Source organism: Triticum aestivum, chromosome 5D, assembly GCF_018294505.1.
Source record: "Triticum aestivum cultivar Chinese Spring chromosome 5D, IWGSC CS RefSeq v2.1, whole genome shotgun sequence".
Classification (NCBI taxonomy): Eukaryota; Viridiplantae; Streptophyta; class Magnoliopsida; order Poales; family Poaceae; genus Triticum; species Triticum aestivum.
In genome coordinates, this window is record NC_057808.1 from 195,557,003 (window position 1) to 195,566,185 (window position 9,183).

Consider the following 9,183-nt stretch of genomic DNA (forward strand, 5'->3'; position numbering starts at 1 on the left):
GAACCACCGGATGAGCGTGGCGTCGATCGCGGTCCACTCGGAGTCGCCCACCATGGCGCGGGAGTCGACAGAGCCGTCAACGTGATCCACAAGATTGTTCTCGCGAAAGAGCAGCGAGAAGTACGTCTTCCACGCGAAGTACGTGGCGTCGGTGGCGTCGAGGACGACAGGGACGCGGTCATGGATGTTAATGTCGCGGATGTCAGCGGGGTCCGGCCCGGCAAAGGGGTTGGAGTAGGAGGAGGCGGAGGAAGACATGGCTCGGCGGTGGTGCGGCGAAGCGCGGCGATGCAGGCAAGCAGTGCCGAGCGAGCGAAGCTAGCGTGCGGCACTGGTGATGCGATCGGGCGGCGCAGCGGAATTAGCTAGCGGAATCGGGGTAGCAGCGAGCGGCGCAGCGTGGATATCTAGCGGCGCGACATAGGTAGACGGGTCAGCGGGATCGGTCCAGCGGGGCGACCAGCGGGATCGGGGACTTAGCGGGATCGGGGCGGGCGTGGGAGGCGGTGGCGAGCGATGCCAGCGGGATCGGACCAGCGGGGTCGGGGCGGGCGTGGAGACGGCACGGCGCGGGATCAGGCTGGCGTGGGGAGGCGGCGGCGGCAGATCGCGGCAGCGGCTAGGGTTTGGCGGAAGCGGGAGAGGATCGACTTGCGATAGATACCATGTAGAGAATGGTTTGGTGCATCGATAATAATTGATCATGCACTAGGCACATATATATAGGTACAAGGGGTGCGACTGGTGTCTTGTCTCCCAAGATACAAGTACATACAGGGGAGAGAGACACTACAGGTGCGGCATACAAAAACCAGACCGACGTACATGTACACATGTTCAACAAAGAGGATTAGATGGGCCAGGATGGTCAGAAGCAGACATGAGAATGATCCGGACTCCTGCAAAGCTTATCATACTTGTCTCCGGTTTGCGGAAGTAAACACGTTTGAATCATGCCACGGACCGATATATATTTCCTGGAGTAGCTAGTTCATGGTCTAAGAAATCTACACGCATGTCAAGAAATATATATACAACCGGTTTAGGTTTAGGAATTGATTTTGGGAGCATATTAATAGTATATGGTCATGGAAAAGCAGGGCAGTGCCGATGCCGGCATGGATGGAGTCGTCAAAAAGGTAGGCTCAACTTGCACACATGAACGAAAAAAGTACTATCATTCAAGCTAGAGATAAGTTAATCATTCCAATGTGGGTACCCTAGTCAGAGTTAATGAGGACAAGACAGAGAATGGCGTTTTGGCTTTCGGGAGCGTGCACTCCCTCGTAAATAGTAAATAAAATTTTTATAGTAAATGTTTTTTAAAAAATTTGAATTTTTTATAGATGTTTGTGTTAGTATCATAAGCATTCTTGAAAATTTTCATGCTAAACGGAACAACGGTGTTTCACGGGTAAAGAAAATAAATTTAGGGGTAACATTTGACTTTTTTTTGCACAGGCAAAAATGTTTAATATTTTTGCCTGCAAATTTGTATGTAGCATTTCGATGTGACAAAGAACACGTAGAATTTTTGTTGGAATATTCTTGACATTTAAAAAAATATTTTTGCGCACAGGAGCGCACACTTTCAGGAGCACCAACGGATTTCCGGGACAAGTAAGGCCTAGTTTGTGCGACTTTTTAATTCTTGCAAATGAGCACGGCATGGGCTATGTTACTGACTTTGCCATTCTAGCTACATCATAATAATATTACATGCTGCCTCTTTCTTTTCCTGTTGAATAGTTGATGTTACCTGTTGTCAATTTTTTTCTAATAAGTAGTACTTGACTAGCAAAACCTATAGACGTCACCAGATTCACCGCTAAAAGCACCTTCAGAGTTTTACAGTAGTTGTTATATATGGTAGCATAGAGCTAAGAACGTAAAATGTCAACTCCCTTTTTGAAAAAATAATACTCCCTCGGGCCCACATCTAGATACATCCGTTTAAGTGACAATTAATATGAGATGCATACAATATCGTTCTGATCGACTAGTAAGTATGTAAGATTCCATCAACGTCACACCTTAACTGGTTCACATGCTCTGAAACACACGAAAACAAAAACACATGTTTAATTGAAATGCCATGTCCTATTTTGTCTTATAGGCAGTTGCACATGTTTAATTCGTATATGTTCCAAATCATGTATGAAAACTCTTGCATTTTTTTATGTGGTGACATGGTGCAACCAAACAACTTCTATTACAAATTCATGTGTTTTCGAGTTCTATGGGATTTCAACGTGTTATGCCACTTGAATTATGTGATTTTCTTATTCCTATATTTTTAGAATTTTGTGAATAAAAGAGGCCCTTGTCATAGCCAATTCCAATTCGATAACCTGGTGCAACCCCCCCCCCCCCCTCCTTCCAGCCCATTTTATGAAAAATCTCCTTGTATGCGTCCGCAGCATGCGCCAGTGTTTTCACATGCCGCTGGCCCAATTAAGTCTAGGAAGCTTCTAGTTTGATTTTTTGGGCCTTTTTCTTTTGGTTTTCTTTTTGGGCCTTTTCTTTCGTTTTTAATTTCTGTTTTTTGTCATCTTTTTTTCAAATTCATAAAATAATCAAATTCGTGTACCATTTCTAGAATATATGAGTGTTTTTCCTATGCGTGAACTTTTGACAAATTCATGAACCTTTTTTGAAAACCTACAGACTTTTTTTAAATCCATGAGCTTTTTTTCGAATCGATTATATTTTTCCAATGTCATTTTTACAATTTTTTTGAAATCAATGTTTAAAAAGTTAACCAGTTAACTGGTTAATGGTCCACCCGTCAACTGGCCAACCGGCCCACCTGTCAACAAGGCATAGTTGCGCCAACCCAGCATGCACATCCATGAGTGCTTGGCGCCGTAAGCGCAGATTAAGGCGATTTAGTTGAGAAACATCGATTTCCCTCATTGGTGAAAGAGGCGTAACCACCACGCCACACAGCGGGATCTGGTCACCATAAAGTTTTTCCTTCTTTTATTCCTTCTTTCTCCTTTTTTGTTTATTCCTTTTCCTTCTTTCCTTTGTCGTATTCCATTTTTATTTTTTCTTCTTCCTGGTTCGATGAATTGTTTCCAAATATGTAAAGTTTTTCTTCAACTCGAAGAACTTTTTTTGAAATTCACTGAACTTTTTTGAAATCTGATGAACATTTTTTGAAGTTTGATGAACTTTTTCCAAATTTGTGCACTTCTTTAAAAATCCATGATTTTCTAAAAAACTATGAACTTTTTCAAAAATTGATGACCTTTTTCTAAATTTGTGATTTTTTTTTAAAAAACCAATGTACTTTTTCCAAGTTTTTGTGATTTTGTTAGAATTTTAGATTTTTTTTTCAAAACCGTTGAAGTTTTTTCAAATTCGATGATCTTTTCTTCAATTTTTTATGATACTTTTTTTTTAAATTCGTGAACTTTTTCAACGCTGATGAGTTTTGTTTTCGAACTCGGTGAACTTTTTTAAATTCAATGAACTCTTTTGTCAAAATCGATGAACTTTTTCAAAATTTAAGAACTACTTTTCAAAATTGATGACTTTTTTATTTTCTCATGAACTTTTTACAAAATCGGCAAACTTTTTTCAGTTTGTGAACTTCTCTTTAAAAATTATGAAGTTTTTTCCAAATCGACGAACTTTTTCAAATTCACGATTTTTTCAATTAATTGAAAAATCTAAGTGATACAATAGACGATATTGTGCAGTAAATAGCGCGGCCACACTTGTTCATATACTAGTGGCACTATTATCACTTACAAGTCATAATGGCTCTATTGGTTAGCTAAGCTCGCATAAGGAATCAACGCCGCGAGATCGATTCCTCGAAAGGGTCTTTTTTGCAAAAAAAAAAAAGGCGTTCGCTGCGCTACTCCTTCGCGGGCTAGCCCAAGAGGGCGCTACAGTGTGCGCCAGGAATTGTTACATGACATGTGAAGGTTTTTGAGATTATTTGAGTTGGGCCAAATCAAATCAGTCCACCGTTCAAAAGAAAAGGAGCTCAGTCGGCCCAAAATTGATTTATAACTTACTACACGAATTGGAGTTCGCTCCTCATCTCATTAGTTGTGATAATATTTGGGTCCAATCAAATCTAGGGCTTCAAGAACCAAAACTCCCATCCTTCAATAGAGCATGTTTACCACTTAAGATGAACTGCCAGAATTTCCATTCAACTCACCCTAACTGTGGTTTCTCAACTGCTCCCTCCTTTTCATATTAATTGACGCTCAAATGGATGTATTTTAATGCCAGATACATTTGTTTAAGCATCAAGAAAATTAAAATGGAACGGAGTGAGCACTATTCAAAATAATAATTTATGAAGCGCTTTTCTACCAAAGGATTGTTGCCGCGCGTGTGCCAAGGATTAGAAATGTCCCTTGTCGATTCATAGACGGGGCAAGGTGAGGATCTGTCGCCACAAGAAATGCATGAGATGACACAACAATCTGCCCAGGTTCGGCCGCATGGTTGCGTAATACCCTACTCATGCTTTATGTGTGGTTTTCTTTGGTGGACAACGAGCTACAATTCCTCCCTGAGAACGGGAAGGCTGGTGTACTCCTACTGGTGTTCTACCAAGTATCCAACCATTTCCTGGAGTAGATCCAGTGAGAGTATGAAATGTTGTCCTCCCCAACCTAGTCTTAAAAGTCTCTCCTCCTCTAAAAGTCGCCCCCTTTTCTTAGCAGCCTGGTCCTCCTTTTATAGATCAAGGGGTACCACAATGGCTTCACCACTAAGGAAGCTATTTGGGTCTGACTAGGTAGGTGCACGCATTAAATGCATGGTCAAGTGTCTTCGTCTTCTTGCTCCCAGAAACGAACACTTGTCTTGTTACCACCGCTCATGGTGCCACCTGAGGTGGGTGTGACACGTCTGTACAAGTGTGCACCATGCAGCAAAGCAAAGGGGCGATTCATCCCTCGCGTCTTGTCCCTCCACTGGCGCACCTGCCCCCCTTCCATGTGGCGTAAAAGCCCTGCGTGGACAAAGTAAATGTGCCATGCGTGGGAGCAATAACTTGCCGTTGATGCTTGCTAGGTGCGTGCCAGCTCGAGCGGTCATTGCTGGGCGTAGCCGTTCCTGGGTACCGGTCGTCCTAGCTTGTTGCTGGGAAGCTTGGACTTGTTCCTCTCAACCCTTGGCTGGCTGGGAAGTGCATGAGGCAAATCTTGACAAAGATATGCATGCTACTTGAAAGTGCATTATATCGACTAGAGGGGGGGTTGAATAGGCATTTTTTACAAATTCGTCACTGAGGAATTTCAGGGTGAGGAAAGTCCTAAGCAACGAACTACCTAGCAGCGGAATAAGTACTCAGATGCAAGCATAACAGAGCAGTAGCATAGTCATCATGATGAAATGAAAACAAGCACAGAGTACAAGTACCGTAAACACGGGATAAGCAGGCTGAAGACAAATGACTGAAGAATTTGAACTGATGAAATTGAGAAAGTCTTGTCAAAGTCTTCAAACAGTAGCATCAAGTACATCGGTATATGAATGAGGAAATGGTAGAGTTGAGGAAATAGAACCAGTAGCTCGGTGAAGACAGCGATTTGGTAGACCAGTTCCAACTGTTGTGACAGTCGTACGTCTGGTTGGAGCGGCTGGGTATTTAAACATGAGGACACATAGTCCCCACTGTATTCTCCTTGAGCTAAGGTCACACAGACCTCGCCCAATCACTCATGGTAAGTCTTCAGGTGACTTCCAAACCTTCACAGACTCACTCACTCGGCGATCCACAATTTCCTCTTGGATGCTCTAGACCATGACGCCTAACCGTCTGGAGGATCCACAGTCCTTAAAGGTAACAAGCGTCGGTTCCACACAGGAAAAATCTCTTCAGTGATGCTCAATCACTTTGGGTTTGTAGGTGTTTGGGTTTGGGTTTTCCTCACTTGATGATTTTCGCTCAAAGTCCTCGAGGATGGGATGCTCTCAATGACAAGCGTCAGTTTCTCTCGGAGTAGCCAACCAGCTAGTGGTTGTAGGGGGCGGCTATAGCCTAGGGAGCAGCCTAACATGATAAGACATAAATAACCTTCAATGATATGACCGTTAGGTGGGTAGATATTTTGGGACAGCTGGCGCGTAGCACAGCAACGATCGAAAATTTAAGCTCTCAAATTCCTCAGAGCTGTCATGTTCCTCACTTGTAGGCAATCCGCACTGGCGAATTCCTAACTCCTCGGTTAGAACAAATTCCTCAGAGATCAGAAGATCTTCGTCTCTGTCATTGAAGAAATTGACTGAACTGTATGAGATTTCCAATGGCTTCATTCGAAAGGATTTGTAGGTGTAGGATTTTGAGATGAGCATTACTTGGAAATTTTTCCTTAGTTTTACCTCGACCCCTTTTAACAGTACGGTGTTTCCTATGACTCAAGAAAGAGAAAATGAAACTATGAAAACATAAGTCTTCATGCTTCATGTTCCTCGCATGAATATCCAGTCTTCACGGACACACCAATTTCTTCACTTTCAAAGTCTTCAGAAAGCCAAAGTCTTTAGTTGAAGACATTCATTTTTAGGGGTCGACTTTCTCTGAAAATATCAAACTCCTTATAGACTTATAGACCTACGTACACTCACAAACTCATTTGTCCCTTAACCTATAAGTCTTCAATACACAAAAAACACTAAGGGGCACTAGATGCACTTACAATCTCCCCTTTTTTGGTGATTGATGACAATATAGGTTAAGTTTTCAACGGGGATAAACATATGAAGTGTAAATACTGATATTGAGGAATTGGATTGCAAGATATAGAAGAACACCCCCTGAAGATGTGCATATGTGAGGAATTTGCTTTGAATAGCAATTGCACATTGTAGAGTAGAATCATGGAGATCTCCCCCTATATCTTGTAATTCATACGTGCATTTAACATATGATATGAAGAATTTGAAATGCATGATGAAATATGGTGACTGATGTAATTCAGCATGCGTGCATTAACATATCTAAGGAAATAGCATGCAGAAAAGCAAAGCAAAAGTATCAGACCACCATAGTATTTAAGTTTACAACTCGATCCAACAAATACTTCAGAAGAACGAGAGTTGTAACTTAGCAAAAAAACGCCCATATATAGAGACCTGCTTGAAGACTAACCCAAATTTCACCCCCTTTGTCATCGAATGACCAAAAGGGACGAAAAATGAGGACTAACACCCCTGAAGAATATCATCATGATGTTGATGGAGGAGCGCCAGCGTTGTTGGGGTTGTGCGTTGGAGTAGGGCCTGCCGTGGTGTCGTTCAAGTCTTCATGCTCATCAGTCTCGCGCGATGAAGAGTATGAGCTGGCCACCAAGTGAGGAACTTTGACCTTCTTGAATTTCTTCGACGGTGGCTGAGACCAGTCAAAGTCCTGCTTGAGGCCCATTTGCTTGAGATCTTCATCACCATAGAGGTGAGACAATACAGCCCAGGTGCGATCAAACACTTCATGCAGATAGTAATGGTTCTGTAACGCCCTGAGACCGACGCTCCAGACGCCTGCCATGTTTTGCGTGACCGTCGGGTGTTTATTTGTTTGTTGCATTCATCATCGCGTCATTTGCATTGCATCGGCACTCGTTGCCGTCATTGTTTTTCAAACTTGCATCCGCTCGTAGTTGCCGCGTCCCCCCTTGCGTTCCTTGACCATTCTGAGTCTAACCGGATTTTCGATTCTCTCTTGTCTGACCGTTTGACCCTTTCTGCACAACCATCGAACCCCTCCTTGTGCAGTGCATAGACCCCTCTCGCGCGTCCGGAACTTCCCCGAACCCGACCCGGGTTGTTGTCACCGTTGGATTCGGATCATCCCCAAACATCTACAAAACATCACCGTTTTCTTTGTTGGACTCTCCACGGCCTTTTTCTCGACCATTCAATTTTGATCGGAGGGTCCGTTTTGCCTTAAGCTAGTCCACCTAGCTATTTAAACAGCCTAACCCTAGTTTTTAGGAGGCTTGTCCCATCCATCCTTTCTCTGCCGCCGCCACTCCCTCCATCCTCCTCTTCCTCGGGATCTCCCCCGCTCCAGATCAGCAGCCACCACCTTCCCCTCCTCGAAGTTGCGACCGATCCAACCAGGAGCAGCGCCCGAGCCCCTCCTGCGCCCGAGCCCTCCGCCCTTGAGCTCCACCACGCCTACTGTTGTGCCGAGCACACACGGGACTCCTCGCTCCCGTCGTTAGCCATGAGCCCCGTCTCCGAGCTCGTACAACCCCAGGCAGGCCCCGTCGCGCCCTGCCATCTCCCTCGCCCTCTCTCCTGCCCTCCTTCCCTTTCTTCCCCATCTCTCTCCCGTGTTTCACCCTCTCTCTCCCTCTGTCTCGTTGAAACAGAGAACTCCCGCAGGTTCCCGTCGCCAACGGCCGCCATGGATGCCTCCCGAGCTCCAGTTCGCCACGCGGCCGCCAGGAACTGGTGTCCCGCGGCCGGATCCGTCAAGCTCCGCCCCTCGCCAGGCCTCGCTCGCTCGCCGCCGTCGCGCCAAGTCCGCCTTCATCCTCTGCTCTCCTGCGCCTCGTCCCCGACGCCGGCGAGTCCAGCCGTCGAGATCAAGCTGCCTCGCCGGCTCCGAGGTGGATCCATCCGCCCTCGCCGTTTCTGCCGGTCTCTGCCGCCGTTGCCTCTGCTCCCCTGCGTCCTCTGCATCGCACCGCCTCCTGTCTTCCCTGCTTCAGATCAAACGCCAAGCTGCAGCCGCACCGCTCCATCCTCTGGGTCGACCGTGGTCGAACGAGCCGACTAGTGCTGCCCTCTCGTTGACTTGGTCCAGCGCCAGCGTGGCCGGCCTCCAAGTCCCAGGCGCCATGCCAGCGCCAGGCCCAGCCTGCGCCCCCGCGGCCTGCTGCCTCACCGACTGGGCCAAAGCCCATGGTAAGCCTCCTCAGAGCCCCTCTGCCCTCTGCACTGTTGGGCCAGTTCCAGATTCAGCCCGTGGATGTTTTTTTTCCTGGACGAATTTGCTAAATATCCCGTGCATGCATATTTACAGTAAATGCCATCATATTAAAGTGTTAATAAGTAATTGTCCATGCATCCAAATTAAACATGTCATATATATAAAATGCTCAGAATTTTATCTAGTTTCATAATATGCCACTCTCATCCATGTTTAAATTGTTTAAAATGTTGTCTGATTAAATTTGCTCGAATAATATGTTAAAATGATTT